Source organism: Coenobita brevimanus, chromosome 49 (genome assembly GCF_032717465.1).
Source record: "Coenobita brevimanus isolate Jiangsu-jjx chromosome 49, ASM3271746v2, whole genome shotgun sequence".
In the NCBI taxonomy this organism is placed as follows: Eukaryota; Metazoa; Arthropoda; class Malacostraca; order Decapoda; family Coenobitidae; genus Coenobita; species Coenobita brevimanus.
The window spans coordinates 15,844,669-15,871,766 of record NC_137002.1 but is presented as its reverse complement, the minus strand read 5'-3'; positions in this window follow the sequence as shown (position 1 = coordinate 15,871,766).

The following is a 27,098-nucleotide window of genomic DNA, read 5'->3' as shown; positions in this document are numbered from 1 at the left end:
GTTTTTGAAAACAATACGTCAAAAGTACGATCAACTTAGATCATTTCTTTCCTCTTTAAACCATACTTAATGGAAGGATGGGTTAAGGGTAAGGCAAGTATAAACGGACTTGATATAAAGAATAATCTCTCAGATGTCAAAGTCACAGGATAAGGTCATCTTAAACAGTTTTCATCCAAATTCGACCAAATTCAGTGCAAGTGTTAAGGATCAGCCAAGAATAAAGTAATTCGATGTCGAAAGCCATATGTCAAAGGTCAAGGGCTCGTATTCTTGTCTGTTAAGGAAGCTCCTTGACACCTCTTCCTATGCGATTTATTTGTTTATTGCACCTTGCTCTCCTCTCGGTTATTTAAATCATAATAATGTCACCATATTCTTCATAAATAACGTTCAAAATGACATCAAACGGCCATATACACAAAAAAGTCGCTAACGAACAGGTGACAGGGAGCCTTCTTAAACGACGAGAATATGGGCCAGTTTGACAAGTCAGTATCAAATATTAGGCCTTTTGACTATGCGGTGGGCGTGGGTATTGCACGCTAAGTACCCCTTCTTGTTAATTACGAAGATGCATGCAGTAAAATTCAAGCAAATCTATACTGCTTTTACTCTAACTTAGCCCAAATTTCCGTCCTTTTGCAGCTTATTTCACGGAGTACATTGACAGAGAGAGACAATAATACCACTCTACATAATTTCCACAGCACTTCTTTGTGACTAGAATCACAATCTAATGTCTGCCTGTTCTTACAAGTCAGCATTCGAGATGGAAAAATAGAAATTTCAGGTCGACAGCATAAAACGAGTATAGTAATATTTTGTGATCCACGGCGCCAAATACCATAGATAAACTTAGGATCATTAGCAAAATCACTTATACTAATTATATTGCATCTTATTTATTAATTTACTGTACTATTTTTTGTCACTGGACGGCTTTATTCAGCTCAAGGGAGACCTGTTGTGAAACAGTTGGGTAGATATTATAGCCAAATGTCCATAGACAATAATTTTCGCATTTTCTCTTCCCTGAATGCATTACAGTATATACATTACACAGGTCTGCAGAATTTAAGTAATTAAAAATAGTTTTAATTCTGAGTATTTATTTTTATTGCACTTATGAACACAATAAAAAAATACATTTACAATGTTTCCATCACATTTTCATACAAATTTAAAAAAGAAAATTAATTAAAATATAGCAAATTATAAATTTCAATCTATCTTTACAATATTGTTCTAAATTAACTAAAAATCATAATATTTATTCAATGTACTCCGTTAAACATATACATAAAGGAAACAGCACTATATAACCCATGACTCACATAATAACTTCTCTAGTCCTTGTAACTTCCCAATTTTTATTTTCCATGAATCATCCAGCAGTAGTCCGTCATCATACTGACATCCCAACGTCCCTGGTACTTTCTTTCCATGTCCTTCATATCCTGGTGGAATCTTTCACTCTATTCTTCACTCGGTGCTCCAAGATTTTCGCGGAAAAATTCCGCATGCTAATCCAAAAAGTGAATGTCGAAACTCACGGTGCAACAAATTTCTCACAGTTTCCTTGTAATTTGGGTCCTTATTGTTATCTAAAACCTTTGAATTTACTCCTTTTAATGAAACCCAAGCCTCCCATTCCAGGCCGTTCATTGCAACATCAAATTCTGCATCATACACCAGTTTTCTAATATCATGTCCAGCAAATACGCCCTCTTCCAACTTAGTTTTAGACAAACTAGGAAACTACTGGCACAAGTACATAAACCAGGCTACATCTTTTGATAGGGCTTTGACAAACTGCTCCATTAATCCAAGCTTATTTATGAAGCAGTGGTAGCAGCACCTTATCTGGCTTTACCAAGGTACAATAGGTCTGATGATGCTTTTGGCACAAAGCTTTAGATTTATTCTTTTTAGCCATTCCTTCTGAACCCAGTGTAAATCCTTGGCTCTGCTGTCCCACTCACAGAGAAAACATGGGAATATTGTATACCCTGATTGCTGACCCAGTAAGATACACAGAACTTTCATGTCCCCACATATGAACCAGTGGCTTTCACTGTAGTTGATTATTTTCCTTGAGAAGATTTACCGAATTCTGGAACGTTTCTCTTAAATGCACATAATGAGCAACAGGTATTGATGCATGTTTATTACCATTATGAAGAAGTACCCCTTTCAAGCATATTTTAGATGAATCTGTAAATAGTTTCCATTCTTCTGCATTATAATCTCTTCCAAGCTTCTGCATTAGGCCACTTACGCCAGCACAGTAAACCAAGGGTCAGTGCAATAAACACTATTTTCAGTAAATATCACTGTGATAAGGAAAAAGAAGCACTCCACTGAAAGTAATTTATAAGTGCACCAGTCAAAAACTCAGTCACAGTAAGATAATATCTCAGTGTTTGCTTCACTCCAGTATTGGTATGACTCATCTCTGCGTTGTGTCTCAGCTATATTCTGGCTTATCAAATAAAATAATTGTGTTGTTTTAAACATGGATAGTAATATTAGAAAATACTAAATTCATACATATTATCATTATAATGAAATATCCATATGTAAATAATAATATTGCAAAATTATAGAAAAAAAAATGAAAATTAAAAAAGAGCGTTTTGTGAAAAAAATGTTACGTGATGTTGAAAAATAGTTTTCATTTTTGAAATCAGCGCCCCCAAATATATATAAATCATATTAAATGATTTAGAAAAATCAATGTATACAGGTGTTACTACGTAAAGATGTGCTAAATTATTTACTTGGTACATCCTTCTGGTTATCATTATTTATCTCGAAATGCAGGTGATGTCTTGATCAGAGGTTACTTAAGGATCTGTATATCTCTTTGGTCATTACAACTGGACTGAGTTTATCAAATCTTAGTAGGTCAGGCAAAGTACCGTTTGTGAGTAATTACTAAAGTGTGGCAATATTCTCATTGGTTAGATAAGACCTCTAGCACCTCTTCCTTAGTTATTTTTTTATATACACACCTGCTTGATAACGATATGCTGAAAATTGTAGTATTTGAATAATTTAAATGACACTGAAGAGGACAGTAAGATGTAACAAGAGAAATCGCCTGGGAAGAGGTGATAGGGATACACGAAGCAGTGTTACGAGAACCTACGGACAGTTATCACCTTAAGAAGTTAGTCTAGGGTAAACGAAGACAAACTTTTTTTCCATAATCTCATTGGTGAAGGAGGCTCCCTAACACCTCATCCTAACCTATTTATTTTTTAATACTATTGGCTAATATCCTATTGTGCGTTATTTATGCAGAGTGTGGTGATAATAGAATGACTGAAGTAATCATTCGTTTCGTTTAGAGATTCCCTGCACCTATAGTGCAGGCCGAGCCATACAGTACATTAGTCCGGTCAGTGGGGTGTGGACTGACTTTAATAATAGTAAGGGGGAAGACAGGGCCTGGGGATTGCCCAGCACACACGCCCTATCTTCGGGCTGGCTTTGTGGTGTGTGTGACTAAGTCATACAGAAGAGGACAGCAAAGTGTAACAAGCAAAATTAATCGCTTAGGCGGCGTTAAGGAGCTTACTTAACCTAAGAGAAGCAGGTCTAAGAGGTGTGGTGGTGACTGAAACCATGCTCCCACTCATCCTGTCAGGACTGTAAAATATCGTAATACATAGTAACTAGCAACATACATAATATAGTCTAGAGATTAGGTCAGTGTCAAACCTGGGGACCAAAGGAAATGGCCCACAAACAGCACCTCATGACCACACACACACACACACACACACACACACACACACACACACAAGCTTCTAGAACATTTCGACGACAGTGTAACCCACGTGATGGAAGTTCTTATATACGGAAATAAAGAGGAGGAGAAGTCAGAAAGGGGCTGGCGATAGTAGCGAGAGCTTGTAGAGAGAGGGGTCTAACGAGAGGTAACAACAGGACTCCATACTCGTGTATGAGAGACTTTAGTTAATATTTCCAAGACAAATAAATTTATAAATAGTCCGATACTCATCTTTACCTCTCCTGTCATTGCATGACAAAAGGAACTAAGATTATCCACTTACAAACCTACTGACGTATAACTGCCTCTCGTCCAAGAGAGTGATCTACAAAACACACTACAAAAAGCTACGAAGTATTACAAGAATCCACCATTATTATTTATTCATTCAATTTTTTTGGGGGGTGGGGGCACGTTCGAGCAGCCTTGTATGAAACAACGCCTTATACAGAGAGCGTTGCGACACCTCTAGTCTAGCCGGCGCCTTGTTGTACACTACACCTACGAGTATGCTGCATGGTCTGAATGTTTTTATTTTTCAGTTTATATAACTTTTAACATTCAATATTCTATGCCAACATTTTAAAATCTCATATTAATATTATTATGCATGAGTCCGGGAATGCTTTCCTAACTAACATGAGGTAAACAACATGGCTGGCGTTTTTTTGTCGCAAGTCTCAAGAAAAAAGAGACAGGTGTAATTGAGTTACACTTGGCGAACGAACTTCAACAAACACCAGTGAACATAAACAGTGGACATGCGCTGCCCGTCCAACATATTCCAACCTTAACGAGCTTATTTGAATATATATATATATATATATATATATATATATATATATATATATATATATATATATATATATATATATATATATATATATATATTTCCAGGACTGACATTAATTGCAGTATATTCAACTACCTTTTCTTCCCTTGATACTTGGTATATGAGTGACTGCAGTGGAAATTTTGAACACACCTTCCAGTTCAGAGGTCCCAGGAGGTTAATAAATATTTATAGGGGTGTATGCGATCATGCACAAGAACCTTCGCGAATGTTTGTTTGGAAATGTTTGTTAAAGCTCGTTTGCCAAGTGTATCTCCATCCTAATGAAACTCGCCTGAGACCGAACATAATGTACAGTAGCTGTGCTTGAATAAACTTTGGAAGATGCATTCACAGTCCAAAATATTTGCTTCGATACAAAAATAACCTGGTTTATTAACTACCACAAGGGCTATATGATACAATACTTGAAGTATCGATCTATCTATCTATAGCCCGATGACCTAATCCCGCAAAGGGTGGCCGCAGACAAAACGCCTCCAAGTCGCTCTGTCACCCACCATTTGACTACCCTCCCCCCAACTCACTCCCCCTTCCTCATATACCTCTCAACTCCATCCCTCCACCTCATCCTCGGTCTACCCCTCCCTCTCCCTCCCTCCACCTCACCTACATACACCCTCTTAGTCAGTCTTTCATTCTCCATTCTTTCCACATGTCCACACCAACTCAGTGTATTTCTCCTAATCTTCTCAACCACATCCACATCCACCCCACAACGTTCCTTCACTTTTTCATTCGTCAACCTGTCCCTCCATGTCACTCCACACGCTCCTCTCAAGTAATTCATTTCCACTGCTCTCATTCTTGACTTGTTCCCCTCTTGCAAGGTCCACGCCTCGCTTCCATACGTCAGGGTAGGGATCACAATACTATCATGCAGTGACTTCTTAACTTCCATACTCACCTCCCTATTTCTCATCACTGCTTTCAGTGAACCAACAACCTTTCTTCCCTGTTGTATCCTTTCACGCAATTCATCCCCCAAAGTTCCATCCTTACTCTTCACACTGCTCAAGTACTTGAATGCACTCACACTCTCCATATCCTCACCATCCAACCTCACTGTACATACAGTGACTTCATTCCTCTCAAACACCATAACTTTACTTTTGTTTACATTAACTTTCAGCTTCCTCCTCCTACACACTGTCCCAAATTCATTCACCAAACCTTGCAACTCCCATTCATCTTCACTCAACAATACTGTATCATCAGCAAACAGCAACACCGGAATCTTCCAAATCTCACCCTCATTCATTTGAGCCACCCCCACATCCACTGCCCTACCCTGCACCTCCTTTACAACCCCATCCATGTATGTATATATTAAACAGCCATGGAGACATCACACAACCCTGTTTCAGTCCCACATTGATATAAAAAAATTCACTCAGCTCACCATCCACTCGCACTTGAAATATCTATCTATCTATCTATTGCCAGACGCCATAATCCCGTACGGGGTGGCCATTTTGACTCTGAGTTACTTGTTTTACAGGGAGGGGCACTAACCCTCCACAAACCCACTTGACACGTAGGGAGCACGTATGGTTTGGTTATATGGTTACCACCCAGCGTTGTAAATGGTTTCTTGGCTTACAGGAAACCATTTGGCTTGTCACTCAATGTAAAGTCACCTGTAACGGAAAGAAAAGCATTAAGTAGTGACAGGAAAGATGGGAGAAATAGGAAGAGAGGAGGGCAGGCACAGAAAAAGAATGATAAAGGCTAAGGAAGAAGTTAATTACATTAAAATAAATACGTTATCAGTATATGCCAACAGAGCAATACATCCTGTTATGGTACGCTGGTCAAACTCAAAATTTGTGCTGGGTGGTAAACAGAATATAGGAACGATCACATCATCACTGCATCGTGGTGTTGTCTATAGGACAGCAGTGATTCTCTGCCCTCTTGTCTTGTGCCTCACTACTTCGAAAAGACGCTAATATTACTAGATGCGAGAGACTCTGACTGAACTGATTTTCCTTTAGAGAATGATAATGATGTAACATAGTTGTTGGGTTTTGGTTTATATCCACTGAACACTGAGAAAACCAAACTAGGGGAAAAAATGTGAACATGGTGCAAAGAATGTGGTGTTGCGTGTTACCAGAGTTAAATTTTTCAATTCTTCACTAAAATTCTAAAAAGATACCTAGAGTCTTTCCAACTGGTGATTAATAAATTCCAGACCCAGTACTAGGAACTTTGTCATTGATAGAGGTATCAGTGAAAATATATACATTGTCATAATAGTCCCATCCTTCACATCAGCTCAGTTTTCTCATTACAGATCACGTCTTCATCAGTTGCGTCCGGAATGCTATATAAGTATAGTATTATTTCTTCATATTTTATAATAGCAACAGAATAATGTGTTAATATAATCTAACTGATTAATCTGTGTGTCCCGGGGCTTACCTGTAGTCTTTATTTTGCCTCACGAGTGTCAAATACTTTCTCCCGCATTTTTTTTTTTTTCTATGTGTCCAACTCTGGGCATAGGCTTCACAACCTGCTCCCAAGGCCTAGTAGTCCTCCTACATACCATAGACCTCTACATGTCACCATTTCGGCGCTAACACCCACCGTCCATATTGAATACATGCTAGGGCTGTCTCATACTGGTTTGGTGTATTGGTATTAGTGGGGGTATTTTTACGACATGTCGGCGGGTGTTCTGGTAGATCATCAGAGTCTGCTTTTATGAAATTCAAATCCTTAAGCTGTTCCCTGCCCCAGCCTGGATTTGAACCTGGGTCCGGTAGAACTGCAGGCCACCTCTCCACCGATCGAGCCACCGCCTACCCCGTGTATTAGCATTAGGGATCTAAAACCATTGTTGATGTTGCAAGTGCTGCCAGAAAGGATTTTCATATATCTTTAACTACTTTATGAGACCTGTACCTTTACTGGAATGATAATTTGGCAGTAGCGAGAATAAAATACATTAACGATACTGAGGAGTGGATAATTTTTTTTTTTTTTATGCGAGAAAGAAAGAACCAAAGGCCATGAGCCCGCAGTAACAGTTCCCTCTAAGAGAAAAACAAAATACAATAGAGAGCCAAATTCAAGATCCGATCATTTTGAGATGCCTGGACACACTGCGTTTGAAAGACTGGAGATCATGGGCAGCAGGAAATACAGACAGAGGGAGACAGTTCCAGAGCAGACCCGTTGCATAAATGAAAGACTGGGAGTAACGGTTAACTCTTGCATTAGAGAGTTGGACAGAAAAGGGATGCATGTAATCCTTTAATGACAAGAGGTTTACCTTAAGCTTTTTATATACCTATATAATTATCACGATTCCTATATTCCCCAAGCCGCATATCTTTGGAATTTGCTTCAACAGAATAGTTTACCCCCCTGATTCAAACTTCAACAGTTCAAGTCCAATTGTTATAGATTTATTTTTATTACGAGTATTAATGAATGGAGGACGCATTTAGTCTGGTGTACGGAATTTTGTCAATGTTTAATCAATTTTTGCCTTCCTCTATTCTAATTTTTATTTTTTTTAAAGTGTGCTCATGTGTCTTAAGAAAAAAAAAAAGTCTTGGTAATGAAGAAAGTAAAATTCAGTTAGGCGTGTTAATCCAGTTGCCAGGACGTCACAGGAGGGGTCCATTCAGCTTCCTTCCTGCTTACCCTGTCTGATTCACTTTCAAGGATATTCTTTAAGGTCTTAGGGAGGGGATTAGGCGAAGTTTGTTCTGATTAGAGGGTGATGAATAGTTGTGATGAGAGAGAGAGAGAGAGAGGGAGAGAGAGAGAGAGTGGAGGAGCTGGTAACAGTGAGATGAAAGAAGAAAGAGGAGGCGATGCTGGTGATGTCAAAGGGAATATGAGGAAACAGTGAATTGACGTGGGGCAGTGAGGAAAGAAGTCACTTCTTCTTTAAAAAGCTTTTCTTTTCCTTTTTAATTTTCAATTTGATGTTTTTCTACCTGCCAATAAATATAAACAAAAATGAAAGAAAGATAATAAATGAAAAATAATGTTTAGGGACTATCAGATAGGTATGAGAACAGCGTAAGCTTTGCGTGTGTGTGTGTGTGTGTGTGTGTGTGTGTGTGTGTGTGTGTGTGTGTGTGTGTGTGTGTGTGTGTGTGTGTGTGTGTGTGTGTGTGTGTGTGTGTGTGAAGCGCCCGCAGAATTTCCTGACAGGGGGGTCACTCTCCCATAAAACCCTGAAAATACATAAATTAGGAAAGTGTTACGGCCGAAATCGAGTTTTATATTTCATTATATTTTCTGTGATTATTATACTTACATAATTTTTACAGTGGTAAAATAACTGTCATAATGATCTGTAATGCCAGAACATATTATCTCATGGGGAGTAATGTTTTTGTTTACGCAAAACATACTGCTGTTTTAGTTCACTTGCGATATTCCAAGAACACTGATACATTATTAGTATCTTTACCGACAGTAGGCTACACTGTACCAATATAGAAAGATAGATAGATAGATATCACAAGATAAATTCTCTTTGAGTATCATCGGATCACCAAAATCTTATACAATATGGTCACTTGTATGAGTAAGTTGGATCAATTTCAGGCAATGCAAGAAAATACTTAACACATAGAAAAAGAATTCAGTGAAATATTTATTGAAATGGTACCACATGAATTAACTTTATCAGCAGTAACGACAATGAAATAAATTACGTTACTATAATGATTTATACTTTATACATTCCTCTACAGCATACCTGTACTAAAAAGAAAAAAAATCCGCTACAGTACAAAGTCAACTCTCCTCTTTACCTTTCGAGAAAATTATATCTATTGTAGCCGCTCGAGTACAGATCGAAGCCTGAAATTGAATGCAGACGTAAAATTGTGTTTTATACCGTAGGTAGCCCCGTCAAACTTCGTGTGTGTAGGTGTGTGTGTACAGTGTGTTACATATATGTATTACAATACAGAGCTTGCTAATAATAAAATTAGCCTAATAATGCCAACACCAAAAACCATTGATGACTGATATGATGGACTTTTCACAGGGCCGAAAGAACTATTGATATAATTAGCAACAGAATGATTTCATAATTTAAACATTTGTAACAATATACCGTACGAATATCAAATCATATTTAAAAATGCGAGATACTATCATAGTATTTCGAATATCGAAAGACTGTCTCTCATCTACAAAATTTCTAAGTATACTGTCAGCCTGAACCATCTTACAATTTGCTTCATTCAAAGTAATCTCAAATAGAAGTCTGGTTGGTATGGGGCTGGCTATATCTTTCCTTGCCAGCTGATGACGCAGCTTGAATCTGGGAAGTATGATCTTGGTGTCTTTTCATGATTTTAGCTTCCTTATCAATAATCACGCTGCTCACGCATTACAAATTGAATGATCAGTGTCTCCCGCTGCTCGCGGCCCTCCTTGGGTCTCGAGAGCTGCTGACAAATTGTTACACAGAATGAGTCAGTGCTGAGTGGCCGGAGTTGATATATTTATCTGTCTACTTACCTACCTATCTATCTATCTATCTATCTATATATATATATATATATATATATATATATATATATATATATATATATATATATATATATATATATACACACACAGCAAACTGACTTAGGACCTACACACAGAATTGCTATGGGATAGTTGTCTGTCATTGCTTTGTGTTTCCACCTCTACCAAGTGAATTTTTGGGGTAAGAAATAATTGGCAACTCCTCTGGTGTTGGCGGGAGGTGGTGAAACACTCAGCACGTCAGCGCTTGCCCAGAAGAGAATTTGGGAGTATGTTCCCGTCGTTCCAAGCTTGCACCTCCCTCGTTTTTCATACACATTACTGTTTGCCGTGTTATTTTCCTAGAGTCGAGTTGTCATTCCTGGAAAGTACTGCTCAAGGGATGAGAGGGTCCATACCATTGCATGGAGGCAGGATAATGTCCCTATCAACACGATGTGTGAACGTATTGGACGCACAAAGTCGACCGTCATGAAAATTCTTGCTGCAGCGTGCGGCCTGCCACCTGATGTACCAGAGCACAAGCATGGCGGTGGAAAGAAGAGGACGACTTCCAGAGGTACAGATTAGTGATGTATCGGATACCGAATTTTAGAGCTCTGCGGAGGCGGAGGCAAAGCCGGATATCTATTTCTCATAAAGTGAGGTTGAGGATAAAACTGCGGAGATTAAGATATTAATTTTTGTGGATGCGGACACAACTGCGGATTATTTTTACCTCCATGTCCGCGGTTGCGGACACGGACGCGGATTTTTTTTAACACTTACAGGTATTACAGTACATTCCATCTAAATAAAGAGAGAAAGGAGAGAAAGAAAAAAGGTAAAAGAAAAAAATAAATTAAAGAGATATAAAAAAAGAAGAGAAGAATGTATATCTTTTGATAACTTATTATATTTAAAGAAATAAAACTCTTGTCATAATATGAAATAGTATTGACTTTAGTCCATATATGCCTCTATATTAACCTAGCACGTGTAACTATTGCGACAGAGAGAGAGAGAGAGAGAGAGATAGAAGAGGAACAATGAGAGACGGTGGGAGAAAGAGAGCAAATAGAGAAGAAAACAGAAAGAGGAAGAGGGACTGGTAGGTGAGAGGGACGGAGAGGAGAGATGTGGATGAATAGAAGAGAGAAAAAGAATTATGACAAAAAGAGAGGAGAAATATTGGATGGATGGAGATCAGCAACCTCTGCGGTTCTTTGACGCAGAGGCGGATTATAATATGAAGCTTTTATTATCCAAGAACGCGGTGGCGGACAATGATGCGGAGCTTTTGTTGTCTGAAGACACAGATGCAGATAGTAATGTGGACATTATTTTCACTGCGGAGGCTCCGCAGAGGCGAAGGCAGAGGCGGAGGTGGATATCCGATTCATCACTAGTACAGATACGCTTCTGAAGAGGGAAGTGATCAAGAATCCTCGACTGACAGCAGCAGAATTGAAGAGAATGCATCCCCAGCTGTTACAAGACGTCTCAATTTGAACTATCCAACACCGCTTGCAGAAGGAACTGGGTTTGCCAAGCTGCACCACAGCCAAGAAACCGCTTCTCACTGACCGCATGAAGAAGCAGTGTATTCAGTTTGCCAAGAAGTATGCACACTGGACATCGGATGAGTGGAGACAAGTTGTTTTCCGATGAAAGAACATTTCAAGTGTTCTAGGTGTGTTCTGCCAAGGTTCTTTGCCCTGGCTCCCGTAGTCGAGATGACCCTGCCTACACAGTGCCGAGTGTTAAGTACCCACAATCAGTAATGGTATGGGGATGTTTCTCAGGTGAAATGGGAAGGGGAGGCCTCTACTTTCTTCCTATGGACTTGATGATGAGTGGTGGCCGGTACATTCAAGTTCTGAAAGATCATTTATTAAACTTTTTTGCTATTCATGGATGCGACTTTTTCATGCATGATTCAGCTTCATGTCACAAGTCAAGAAAGATGACAAAATGGCTTCAGGATAATTGGATTGAGGTCCTCGACTGGTCTGGATATAAATCCGACAGAAAACTGCTGGGCAAGATGAAGAAAATCATGGCAGAGAAGACACCCAATCTGGACAACCTCAAGACTGAACTGACAGATGTTTGGTGCAAAGAAATGTCCTTATATTACTTTAGAGATCAACATGATTCCATGTCACAACGCATCCGCCTGGTCCTGAAAAACAAGGGAAACATGATTTCACTTTAATGAATGGCATTTCATAAACAAACATTGTGATATACTATGATTCCTCTGTTTTTTAATACCTTGCAGGGAAGGTCCTAAGTCAATTTGCGGTAGCTTGTATATAGCCTATATATATATATATATATATATATATATATATATATATATATATATATATATATATATATATATATATATATATATATATATATATATATATATATATATATATATATATATATATATATATATATATATATATATATATATATATATATATATATATATATATATATATATATATATATATATATATATATATATATATATATATATATATATATATATATATATATATATATATATATATATATATATATAGCCTATATATATATATATATATATATATATATATATGGTGATAGGTAGGTGCGCAAACACTTGCACAAAGCGCAAATGCTTACAGTTGCACTCTGGTGAATATCATTTGCGCCTTGCGCACCGCACGAGACCATATGCAATATTGCGCTTTCACACATGAAAAGGCAGGTGCACAAGCACAAATTTAGTTGCACTTGCACAACTAAAATTGCTCTTGCACACCTGCCTTGCGCATCTGTCCTCTGGACTGCGTACTGCGCAGTCCAAGGGACACGTGGTCTTGGGAGCTTCCCGTATGTCTGGACAAGGGATGGGGGAGGCTCGGGTGGGTCACGAGGGTTCTGGATTGCTTGGGGGAGGCGGGGGAGATGGAGGGTAGTAGCATTTCTTAAACTGCTTCAACAGAGATACTGTATTTTATTTTTTTTAACTATTGTTATTAATGAATAATAATAAATTAAAATAGATTATTTATTAAGAGTAGCATATGCAACTCCTTACAAAAATTATTAAAGCATATTATTCAAATCAAATATCCACAGCCTAATAATTTATTAGGCTGTGGATATTTGATTTAAATAATATGTTTTAATGATTTTTGTAAGGAAATACACATGCTATTGTATATCTATACTGAATTGATAAATAAAACGTCTTGCGAAAATGCAGATGAAAGTAAAACTGGCAACATCACAGCCCTTGTTTCCCTGTCCCTCCACTCTGCAGCCCACTCACTCCTCTGTTTGATCTTCCACGAATGAAAAAGTTACTACCTGACAGTATTGTGATACCATCTCTAATGTATGGAAGTGAAGCTTTGACTTTGTTGGAGGGCCAGAAGTCAAGAGTGAGAGCTGTGGAAATAGATGAGTTATTTGAGAGGAGCATGTGGAGTTACATGGAGAGACAGACTGACAAATGAGGAAGTGAAGGATCGTTGTGGTGTGGATGTGGATGTGATAGGAAGCGTTAAGAGAAACACATTAAGGTGGTTTGGTCATATGGAGAGGATGGAGAGTGAGAGACCAACGGGGAGAGTGTATGTGAGTGAGGTGGAGGGGGGGAGGGAGAGGGGGAGGCCAAAAATGAGAAGGAGGGATGGTGTGGAGAAGTATATGAGAGGGGTGTGTGATCTGGGAGCAGAGCAGTGAAATGGCGTGGTCCAGGGTGACATGAAGGCGATTTGCTGCTTGTTCGTGGCCAATGGCCACCCCTTACGGCGTATGGCAATAGATAGATAGAATAATAATAAATAAAAGTAAGTATACTAATTTAGCTAAATACCTCAATACTTTACAGTAATTCCCACAAATATATGCAAATGGTTTGCGCTAGCGCTTAGCGATATTGCGCAAGCTAAATATTAGATTGCACACTTGCGCAAATTAAAAATAATAGAAAATAATAATAATAATAAATAATAGAAAGTAAGTAGTATGCTATTTTATTTAAATACCTCAGTATTTAAAAGTAATTCCCACAAAAATATGCAAATGGTTTGCGCTTGTGTTTTGCGACATTATGCAAGCTTTATATTTGTCAGATTGTGCACTTGCGCTTGCACAAGGTATTGAACTGTGGATTGCACATTGCTCTTGATCAAGGTCCTTCTTCGTTTGCACTGCCCACCACTGTATATATATATATATATATATATATATATATATATATATATATATATATATATATATATATATATATATATATATATATATTTATATAAATATATGAATATATATATATATATAGCTTTGTATATATATATATATATATATATATATATATATATATATATATATATATATTGTTAAGGAACAGAGAAAGATAATGTTCACTTTAAGTGAGAATACTAAAAATCACTATTGTCCCGTAAAGTTCCAGGTTCAAAACAAAAGAGTTAGGTAAAATTACAAGTTAAAGTTTAATGCTCAAACTAACAACAAAACATTCAGGACTCACAAGGATAATGTAATGGCAAAAAACAGGTTAAATATATGGTTAACTGCAATAGCCTCTATTCACACGAAATTAGTAAGGGTAAATTTATCTAAGTCAGCCCTGATAAAATGACAATACCAGATAATACTCAGTGAATGCAAGATATATTATTACAGATACAAAATATTATTAATAAGGGCTGACACCCAAAACACATGAATCACAAAAACCTTACTAGACCTAAGAACTAACACCCCACGCTACACAGCACAAGAAAAAATGCAACAACAGTCATACTCAAATTACATAGTTGCTAGATGGTTGGAGACTTCCTGAGCACTCACAATAATAACAACTGTACAAGGGAGGACAGAGATGTGAACAAAATGAAGAGTAGATCTAAGTGGCAATAATGCAGAGACTGAGCTCATTATATAGGGGCCGGCGGAGCTTGATACAACTTGTAAGAAGGACGCGCAAATGAAGCCATGGGGACAAAGAGTTGACAATCCTGCTCTGAACAACAGAAAGAACGACTTACTCTACTATAAGGGAGGACGGGGGGAGTGAGGTAGAACACGCTCGTGATCAAACATGCAGCATACTGTACGTTAGAATTACACAATGGATGATGAAATCATAGGCTATGTAACAATATATATATATATATATATATATATATATATACATACAGTATATCACTGTGTAGGTATAATACATGTCACTTTTTTTTTTTTTTTACCAACAGAGAACTTTTAATAAGCTGGCACTGACTGCGCCCGAATCCTGACCCGGAGGGGGGAGCACGTGTCCAAGTGCCCCCTCCCCCCCTGCGGGCGCTACTGGTGTGTGTGTGTGTGTGTGTGTGTGTGTGTGTGTGTGTGTGTGTGTGTGTGTGTGCAACTTATTGGACTATGACGACAGCAAACTATTTCTACCTAACTGAACTAACTGGATATGGCATATTTTATCTTTTCATATATGTGTGATCCCAGGACAACTCGGCTCCCCTGATTCACCGATACGTCTCTTTTAATCACTTCAGTGCCATGAGGTCATTACTTTCTTTTTTTTTTCAGCTAAATGATTCCGTTCAAGAATGATTCTATTGTGACTGGGTTAGAAACGAGAGAAAGTGGAGGGAGGAAGGAAAAAAAGGTGAAGGGTAGGTGAGTGGGGATGTAGAAAGGAAGTGTTGGTAAGGAAGGAGAGAGAGAGAGAGAGAGAGAGAGAGGCGAGGGGAATCAATAATATACTGGAATTAGCGCAGATAATGACTCCCTGCGTATTTTTTTTTTTTTTCTTTTGAGACGCTGTAGGATGCCCGTGCCATGAGAACTGTTTCCTCCCCTCCCTCCTTCCTTCCTTCCTTCTTTTCCGTTCTTCTATACTTCTTCTCTTTCTCCCCGTTTCTCCGTTCCCACCCTCCCCGCCCCGTAACTTTATCTCCACTTCCAACTTCTCACCAACACACTTTCCCCCGCCTTCCCACCTCAACCACCTGGGCTCTTCTTCCTTTCCTTCCCTCCACTTAATACGAGATATTTTTGCTATACTAAAATAACAATAATGTAGAAAAGTGCATTAATGTGGAAATGATCCTCAGTGGTAAAGGGGCATTGTGGAAACAGATATCAACCCTCCCTACATGAGGTCAATATTAGGTGGATTACTGTTTTTGAGGTGATCACACACACACACACACACACACACACACACACACACACACACACACACACACACACACACACACAAATGCTTCAGATCGTGATCGTAGTGAGGGCTCTCTCTCTCTCTCTCTCTCTCTCTCTCTCCTGCCCTTTATCCTCCGGCACATTCATTCAATCCCAACTCACCCATCCCAGCACTACCATTGAACTCTATCCTCTCATTTTTTAACTTCCCATTGTTTAGTTTAATATGCTCTGAACCCACCACTACGAATTAAGCAATATTTTTCTCAGTCTTAATAGCTTTCCCTCTCCCTCATTCATTGCTTCGTAAATCCACTCTAAATACTACTGACCCAAACACATACCTTCCCCACCCCTTCCTGTTCCTCAGTGCTTTTCAACTCTCGAGCGATCCTAAAATCTCTCTCTCTCTCTCTCTCTCTCTCTCTCTCTCTCTCTCTCTCTCTCTCTCTCGTTGACCCTAAATGACCTGGACATTTTATTGTTTTATATTTTACTCAATAATTCATTACCTCCTAATCTCTGAACATAATCATTAACGAAAACGCCCCGTCCTGTGAAGCAGCGTTGAGTAGTTGACTAATTCATATATAAATGGTCTAAGAAGGTGACTAAAGTGTGTAATGATGTTGCTTATTAAATGGGCATGATTAGTGGAGTGGCAGTACGAGTAATATAAGATGATATAGTATTGTCTTTATAAAGAACGACCTAGTTGCAGAGAAAGATTAGATTGTTTGGACGTATAAGGACAGACATGACTGCTGGATTTATATAGGAAAGAACCTGATTATAATGAAGGTGCAGGGAATGAGTATGAACGCATTGATAAACCGACTTTGACCCAGTTTCAAAAGGGACTATTTTCTCAGCGAAACTCGATTCTCCGACAAGACCAAATATGTTCCCAGCTCTTTTGTTTCTGATAAGGATTAGGCGATTTCAATGACAAAAAATATATATATATTCCTTGAGCATTTAAACCTGTACACTCAAGAGGCATGGCAGTCACTCTACTGAATTATATTACAAGACCAACAAACACCTCTAGTGTTATCGCGAATTATCTAATGATTATATGCTGAACTATAGGAAATTACATTACCCGTAAGCAGCTCACCGTCATGCCATTTAATTTTTGTCTTCCTTTTCAATTAGCTACGGGAATAAGCTAGACATTTCCTTCCTGGGGCCCAGTAGTCCTCCCAGTTATCAGCTTGTTATACCAATGTGTTTGTGCACTAACAGATAGTACTTCTTCGCCTCCCTTCACTTACTCATACATCCTTGCACACACGTTCGCTCAAAGTTAAAAAGAAATTATATCTAGCCCATTTATAAGAACTATAAGAGAGAAGTCATCAGCATGATACAGGAGTTGGATATACTTGGAGTCGACAGATATTAATCACAATCCCAAGTAACCAACCCAGCTCGCATCCACGTCACCAACAACACACTTGCACGCTCACCTCCATGCCATTACTCCTTTCCCCTGTCTCCTTCTCCTAGCCCCTTCTATCAGCCAGCCCCCCTCTTCCTAAGCCTGTCATCCCCCAATCTCTCCCCTTCTCTTTATCCCTCACTTCTCCCCCTCTCTCTGCCCCTCATCTCATCTCATCCCCTCGCCCCGCCTCTCATCCTCCAATCCCCCCCTCTCTCCCCCTATCCCTGCCCCTCCTCCTCAACCCCTCCACTCTCTCCCTTTCTCTTCCTCTCTCATCCCTCAACCTCTCCCCTCTCTCTGCCCCTTTCACCTTCTATCTCTTCCCTTCTCTCCGATTCCCTGCACCTTCACTCTCTCCCTCTCCCTGCCCTTCCCTTCACTCCCTCTCCCTGACCCTCCCCTCACTCCCACCCCCTACCCCTCTCATCTCCCAACTTCTCCCCTCTCTCCCTCGCATCCCCCAGCCCCTCCCCTCCCTCTCTCTCTGCCTCTCTCATCTCCCAGTCCCTTCCCTATCTCCCTCTGTCTTCCTCTCTCATCCCCCAGTCCCCCCTTCCTCCCTTCCTCTCATTGCCCCTCACATCCTCCTAGCCCACCCCTATCTCCTGTTGATTATACCAGTTCAGTTGTTGTCACACTCTTGTTCAGCTCCACAGGTCCACTCACACGGCCATTTAATTAAGTCGTATCTCCCTCTGCAGAGAATTTGGTGTTTGGTGCTGTGGTGGGATGTGTATGTGGTGTTGTGTTCTCTCGTGTTTTGTTCTGTTGGGTTGTGTGGTGTGTTGTTTGTGTGTGTTTTGTTATGTTGTTTCGACCCTGGTGATAAGTTACTGCCGGAAGGGAAGGCTAAGGTTGGGATGTTTGAAGTTTGGTACAATAACACACACACAACACACACACATACAGTCCTTCGTTTAGAAAATAAGGATAGAGGTATTCCATTTTGAGAACAATCAGTCAAAGGTGAAGGTAACAGGGGAAGGTCAAATGTCATGTTCACTGAATAATGTACATTCAAAGAGTTTTAATATTATTTAAACCAAAAGTAGTGGAAGCTTAGTATGTAATTCGATTTTGAGAGTAACGTGTCGAGGGTCAAGGTCACAAGACAATGCCAAGTGGTCGAACCTTAGGCCAGTTGCTGGGCACGGGTGTTGCACTTCCTAAAAGAATCTTGTCATTATTATTCTTTCCGCATTAAAATGACGTTGCTATGTTTTTAAATGAATTCTCGAGTCCAAGTTGTTATGGCCGAGTGCGCTTTCAAAAAGGAAATGAAAAATACATTTTAAGTGACATATGTCCAGCTTTCGTCTTAAGCCAAGAGGTTAGGAGTAACAGAGGCAAAGGTCTAGTAAAGGTGTGGGAGGATAAGCTTACAGGTAGAGTCTCAAGCTTACATAAGAGCTAACTTCTTTTATCTCATGTGTCTTGGTACTTTACCCTACCACACACACATACGTGTTGGGATATATATATATATATATATATATATATATATATATATATATATATATATATATATATATATATATATATATATATATATATATATATATATATATATATATATATATACACACTGTACTGTATACTGTATATCAAAAAACAAAAATTAAATTTGATATCAGACTTTTGAGTTATCTTTTACACAAACAGAAAAACAGACATTTGTGAATACATGCCATCCGTCCAGCTTCCTTGGCGGAGGTATTATGGATGACACAAGGGGAGGTAAGGTCAGTATTATCGTTGATAAGGAAGTTCCCTAATACCTCTTCTTTACTGATTTATTTTTGGCTAGGACTGGCTAAAATAATTTTTGGGTTATTTTTGCAGAATATAGTGATATTAGCTTGATTTAAGTAACACAGAAGAGGAAGTCAAGGTGTAATAAGCAAAATAAATCGGTTATGAAAAGGTGTTAGGGGGCTTCCTTAACCGACAGGAAAACGGGCCAAGGTGTGTACAGGAAGGTGCCAGGTACTTTGGAGGGAGGGGGAAGGGTCAGGTCTGGTTGCGTTGTCTGTCAATATTCACTTCCCACAGACTGACTGTTCTTATCCACCATCTGAAGCTAGGACATTAGTGGTCCTTTCCCCCACCCTTCCTGCTCTCTCTCTCTCTCTCTCTCTCTCTCTCTCTCTCTCCATGTGGTTTTCTCTTCCACGAATTACTAAATTCATCGTCATCTTTCATGTCCTTTGCCATCGTCACCTTGTGTTTTGTTCTGTTTTATGGTTTACACTCTATTCCCAGGCTCCTTATATCAGCATTTTGCCTTTTTTTTTTTTCATCAGCTTCTTTGTCCACTCTCACTCCCCTTCTGTTTTTCTCCCACCACCACCACCACACCATCACAGTCAGCACCAACCACTACTACCGCCATTACACCACAAAACACCAGCACCACCACCACTATCATCACACTGCACCCCACCACTACCATCACATAACCACACCACGCTACACCACATCGCACCAGCCCGGCATCACATCTCCACTCAGGCTTTGTTTACTCAGCTCAGTCTCGGATACTCATTTACATACCGGTAATGGAATTGTCCTCTCCCTCCTCTCACCTCCATCCCTCGCTGCAGAATCCGGGACTCGCCTGGTCTCATCAGAAATTTCAATCTTCATTACCCAAGAGGCTTTATTTTCCTGTGGGGTTTCTTCCTGGTGTTCTCTCCCCCCCCCCCCCCAGCACCACCACTACTTCTAGTCAGTTCAGTTATCCCTTCCAGTACTCATGTGTCTTTTGTTCTTTTGTTTTTCTTTTCAGCATTTTTTTTTTTTCAGTCATTGCTCATCTCCCCATCTCACCATAAAAGAGCCGGTCTCCTTCCCTCGCGCGCGCGCGTGCGTGCGTGCGAGCGTGTGTGTGTGTGTGTGTGTGTGTGTGTGTGTGTGTGTGTGTGTGTGTGTGTGTGTGTGTGTGTGTTGATTGCCATCAGGTGACGGCGCTGAGTTTGTGAAGCTTTCGACCACCTCTTCCTGTACCATCAAATGCTACGTATATTTTATAGAAATATTGTGTTCATATCTTCTCACTAATGTATAACTATATGAAAATTACGATAAGAAAGGAATACTTAGTTGGCTGTGGGTAAAGCAGCTTTATCACATCACCACAGGTCAGCAGAGCCTACGGGAGAGGAACTGTGGCATCATTACTATAAACGATGAAATAATTATACTTATACCATAGTTTATCTTGTTACTGAGTAACCCCTGCACGTCTGACCATGCAGACCCACCATCCACAGGCAAACAACTGCCCTTGAAGACCCGATTGCACTGGTCGGTAGGCAGTGCCTCGCCACAGTACGATACGTAGGAGAATACAGACGTTTGGTTCACGGATGGACGCAACATATCCGTCTCAACCCAAATAGCAGGGACAACACAGTGAACTCCAAATCACCCTGTTATTTGGTTATATGGTTAACATCCAGCGATGAAAACAGTTTCTTCGGTTATAGGTAACCATTAGGGTAGTCACTCAATGTAGAGTTACCAGAAATGGAAAGGACTGTAATGGACAGTGACAGGAAGGATGGTAAAATTGGGAACAGAAAAAGAATGACAAAGGTAAAGGTAGATGTAGGCAGCACTAAAACAAGTGGATGATGATCGGTACAACATATCTCACTGGCAGTTTATCTGAATACATTGTCTATTTTAGAACCAGGGACAAAAAGAAAAAAAAAAGTAAGAAGGAAAGGATATCCAAAATGGTGTGGTATTAAAAAAAATAAATAAAAATAAGTAACAATCGTTCTTTGTAAAACGTAGCACGGCTTCCAGTTGCCGTTTCCATTAACTATGGTAGGGACTCTGGCCGATTCAGGGCTGGGTCATCAAGAGGATTAAAACAAAGCTTGTCTGAAAACAGTGTAGCTATGGTTCCTGAATTAACAGACTGAAAGGTTTAAAAGCAAGAACGGAATGTTATTCTGGAATTGGTTCTGTAACACATTTTGGGACTGAAAGAAAACGTATGATAAATGCCGACGACAAAGAAAGAAACTAAGAAACAAAGAAGTGACAACGAAGAGAGAGAGAGAGAGAGAGAGACAGACAGACAGACAGACAGACAGAGAGACAGAGAGGGTAAAGGGGACACCTTCGTTGTGTACTGTATGTCCCAGTACGGGCAGGGCTGGAAGCTAATCAAGAAGAGGCTCAACTACATCACGTTATTCGCTGTTCTATTTTCTGATCTGTTAGCAGTAATGTATGCCTGTATAATATCTTCTTCTTCTTCTTCTTCTTCTCTCTCTCTCTCTCTCTCTCTCTCTCTCATCTTACACTCGGAAGTATAACCCCCGGGAGGGAAAAGCCCGCTAGGTAGGTATGAAGGAGAACCGGTCATTACGTAAAACCTGATATACAAACTATGATATACAGGCTATAGCAGAGATCAGTTATGATTGTTTTTATCATATTGCAATAGAAATTAGATACCATGAGAAAAATATTAATAATTACCGTTTTAATGATTATAGGAGCTCAGTCATACCTGAATGTTATTAATTTCGCTCCTGTTTTTTTTTTTTTTTTTTTAAACCAAATTCCTGTGTCTCAGCCTGTGTCTCAGTCCTCTTCATTACCACATTACTCATTTCTGTCCTGCTTTCTGCATGTGTTCTTACATTTTGTTTTACTCTGGACTAATAAAGTAATAAAGTTTTAGGATAAATTAATAAAGGAGCGAACATATTTTCAATCTCGAAATACATAACTCTCTGGTTGTCGTTTAAACCTGAATGTTAAAAATTTATGCACTTCCACAATAAAACAGTACTATACCTTAGCCATTCACTGCAGGCCATTGAAAACTGCTTCATCCCTGGCATAATCCTGAATGAGATGCTGCTTCTGTGTGTCCCGTTGCTCACTCCCATAATTACGATCCCCGAGGTCTTACTCCTGAGTCATTAATGGAACAAACGCAGCCCGTCTTAGGAAACATATGTGGCCGAATTCTGAAGGAGGGGAGGAGGGGACGGGATACACAGGTGCGTCCCAGTGTATTCCAGGGACAGCACCACTACCGTTACCGACAGCATTTTTTCCGCGTCACACCGGCAGCCTTAACTCATTCATTGCCGTGACGTCTTGTGGTTTATTATTACTATCTCCAGACGATTTCGATGATCTTAGGAAGGGTCACTTGTACTGAACAAGCTGCTATGCTCTTTTTACTCCTACTTGGTCAAAATATCCATATGTTCATCCTAAATGCTGAGATGCTACAATAGATTAACATTGGAATAAAATGCTAGTCACGAGATGTTATGGAGATAGTGTAGAGTCGTAGCAGTCTGTTAATTTAATTATTTGTGTGTTTTAGTCATCGATCAGCGCGCAGTAAGAAACAAATAAATGGAACTCTGGGCCAGTTTAAGATGAAAACACTATAGATCAGCAAAAACACCTTCAGTATCTAAGACTTCCAGTTGCTAAAAATCTAGGCTATTGCAGGCTGAGAAAAACCGTCTGCATATAAAACTGTAATATGAAATGCGTCACCGTAGTGGAGGGGCTAAAAGGAAAAATATGGCGTACCGTACTTAAAAAAGGTTAAAATGACATAACCTTTGTGATTGGGTGAACGGAGAGTGACACTTTTTAATTGTACTCGTATATATGGTTATCCTAACACTTGCACTCCTCTGTCTGTCTGTCTGTCTGTCTGTCTCTCTCTCTCTCTCTCTCTCTCTCTCTTTTCCATACAGCTTTACACACAAAAACAGTATGATATTAAACTAAATGAGAGGCTTTAAAAAGACCAATCTTATTATTATAAAAGCAGTAGAAGGATCTTATTCAGCCTTTGTGACAGTTTTTCTAAATATTATTCTAAGCAAACACAGATAAATACAGCACTTTTTTGAGTCTGGTGCCTTCTGAGATGTTAGTGTTCGGTGAAGCTAAGTGTGTGTGTGTGTGTGTGTGAGAGAGAGAGAGAGAGAGAGAGAGAGAGAGAGAGAGAGAGAGAGAGAGAGAGAGAGAGAGAGAGAGAGAGAGAGAGAGAGAGAGACAGACAGACAGACAGACAGAGACAGAATTACGTTCGTGCTGGTATGATACCGCTACGTCCACACCCCACACTGCCACAGGCTCCAACAGCAGTAGTTCAGTACAGGAGGGACGTTGCCCAGTGAGCTGTTCTTCCTATGGTTAGCCTTTAGGTGTACAGAACACAAGATCAGCTAAGGCGGTATAAATAAATACTGGCTTCTTGAGTTGACTGTCTTTATTTTCTAGATAATTACACTGAATGCTTCCCAACTTAACTGTTTTCACAGGCACTGGAGCTATACAACCTTTACTAACTGCAATCACACTTAATGCCTGACAACAACACTTCTCTATTTTTCTCAAATACCGAAAATATGCAAACTTCACTGACAATGCACTGACAAACTGAACTGAAAACTGGCTGAACTCCCTATATCTCTTCCCCATCCTTATATAAGCTTGCATTACTCTCAAAGCTGTTACATTTCTCCACAGTTCTGGTGCATTGCAGAGAGAGAGAGAGAGAGAGAGAGAGAGAGAGAGAGAGAGCACGGTTACCACAGTTACCAACTTGGAGACATCCAAAACATGCCAGAGTTTTCTTACACTACATAACTCTGTAAATTATTTAGCATACAAACCAAATTAAATTACATAATTTAACAATCACATAAATAAAACATCATAAAGAAAAAAGAACACAAACATTAATGCATAACTTACGAAACAACTACGCTCACAAACAGCAGGCAAACTGGTAACTCTGACTCGTACCGAAATCATGGTAAACATCGGGAATCAGTGAGAAGCTTCTTGACTTCATAACTGGCGAATCCACCGTCTTAACAATACTTTAAAAACTACCTGGGTTTGAGAGATAGGCAGACAGACAGACAGACAGAGACAGAGAAGAAAAATACGTTTGTGTTGGTTTACTTTAAAAGCTACCAACGTTTCTCCTCCGTACTGTAGGGCTTTGGGGACGAAATGAGAGTTAGATGATGCTAATTAGGATCATAATTACACCCTGTAACCTAATGACTGTGGGTTCAAGTTTTCATGATTTTTATGTGCGAAGGACGCCGGTAATCTGGTGTACGATTTGTTTATTTATTTTATTTCATTTTTCCTTCCTCTGTTCATGTTATGTAAAAAAGAAAAAATAGCCGTGAGTACATGTATCATACGTGTATCATCTGACGGTTCAGTTTTAAACACCGCGTTTTGCAATGATCTCAGAACTACGTGTTGCAAAAGATGAAAATGGTATGGTTGGTGAATGTGTGAAATAATAATATTAATCATCATCATAACCATCAGTCATCATCAGTCACTATTATCATCATCATCATCAATCATCGTCATCATCATCATCGTCGTCGTCTTCATCGTCATATCACCACCACCACCACCACCACTAAAATATTGATGATGAGCAGCAAAAGAAAAATTTATTTCCTAACCTGACTTAAATTAATGGCCTCTGTCAGGTATTCTTGTCGGTTCTGGTAGTTCCCTTACATTTTTTCCTAAGCGGTTTGTATCGTATATTACACCATTCTATCCTCCTCTGTGGAACATAACTTCATCCAAGATCACCCTATTCTGCATAAATAATGACAGAAATTTAATAACCAGCCATATCCAAAGATAAATCGCCTAAACAGAGTGCTAGGGAGCTTCCTTAAATGAAAATGATACAGGCCTGTGTCTCATGGGCGTTATGAAGCGTCTGGCCATGTTCTGAGTAGCGCAGGCGACTACTTAACGCCTCTGTCTTAGCGATTTGTTTGAGGTTTGGCTTTTAACATTCCCTTGTCTGCAGTTTATTCCACTCTAACATTTCCATACTTTGCATATACGAGTACAGCATGCAAGCTGATTCAGTGGTGTAACGAGCAGAAAAATTCGGTTAGGAAGCAGCGTTACTACTTAGAATATGGTCCTATGGTCCGTATTCTCGTTGATTAATGATGCTTCCTGACACCGTTTTCTAAGCGATTTATTTGGCGTACTAAATTTTACTGTCCTTGCCTGTGTTGTACAAATTATGTCTCCATACTTTGCATGAATAAAGCGGAAAAGGATATTAACCAGCCGTGTTAAAAAAGAAATCGCTAAGGAAGTGTATTATAATTACAAATCATAATAGATAGATAGATAAATAGATAGATAGACAGCCCTATGTGAGCCTGGGAAAAGGAAATGAGCTTGCAAGTTACACTGAGGAAAAGCTGACGACAGATTACGAAGTAGCCAGTCAGGAGATGATGCAGTTAGTTTGTCAGCGATACACCAGGTGAACAAAGCTGAGTGACCATACACACACATACACACATACTCACACACAGGCTTCTTAAACTTTCCATCGACAAGGAACACACGTGATACGTCTCCTGTTTCACCAGAATTTAGGAAAGAGAGCTCAGAAGGAGACAAGCCATACAAGAGGCAGGTCGCAGGGAGAAGGGCTTAGCAACTTTGAGAGAGAGACAGAGAGAGCGAGACAGAGAGATAGCTAGCGGGACTGGACTCTATACTTCGCTCTGTGTGAGAGACTTGTTAATATTTCCAAGACAAATAAAAATAGTCCCATACTATTCTTTACCTCTCCTGTCACTACATGACAAATGGGAAAGAAGATTATCTACTATACAAGCTACTCCAAGATATAAAAACCGCTCGTCCACAAGTCTAATATATATATAACTCAACCACAAAGGAACCACAAAGTATTTTATGACATTTTCATTTTATGACATTTGGTAGCAGCGAACGTATACAAACCTCGTCTATGAATTAACATTGAATTCCTACAAAATATCAAGATTGAAAACAAAAAGAATACCTCTCACAACCAACAACACAACCAGCTCCTGACAGTATTCTCTCCAACCAGCCCCCTCCGTCTCCACGATCATCACGCTGATTTAGAAGAGATCTCACGACGCCTTGCAAGTAGTTTAACAAAATATTGATACGATCTTGCAACTTCTACGACGAACCAGCGAACTACAACCATCTACAAAACAACTCTATAATCTTCACGTAACTTCAAGCAGCAGCAAGAAGAATAAAAAACAAAGCAAGTAAAGAAGAGGAAAGACCAAAGCAACAAGCACACACACCCCAACCACTCTCTCCTGTCTACCTGCATCGCTGACGCAGAGGTCAAGACACGCAGCAAAACACCAGAGCCACATTTATAACGCATCTTACTCATCTTCACTCAAGTTACTCATCGCTACTCGTTTACT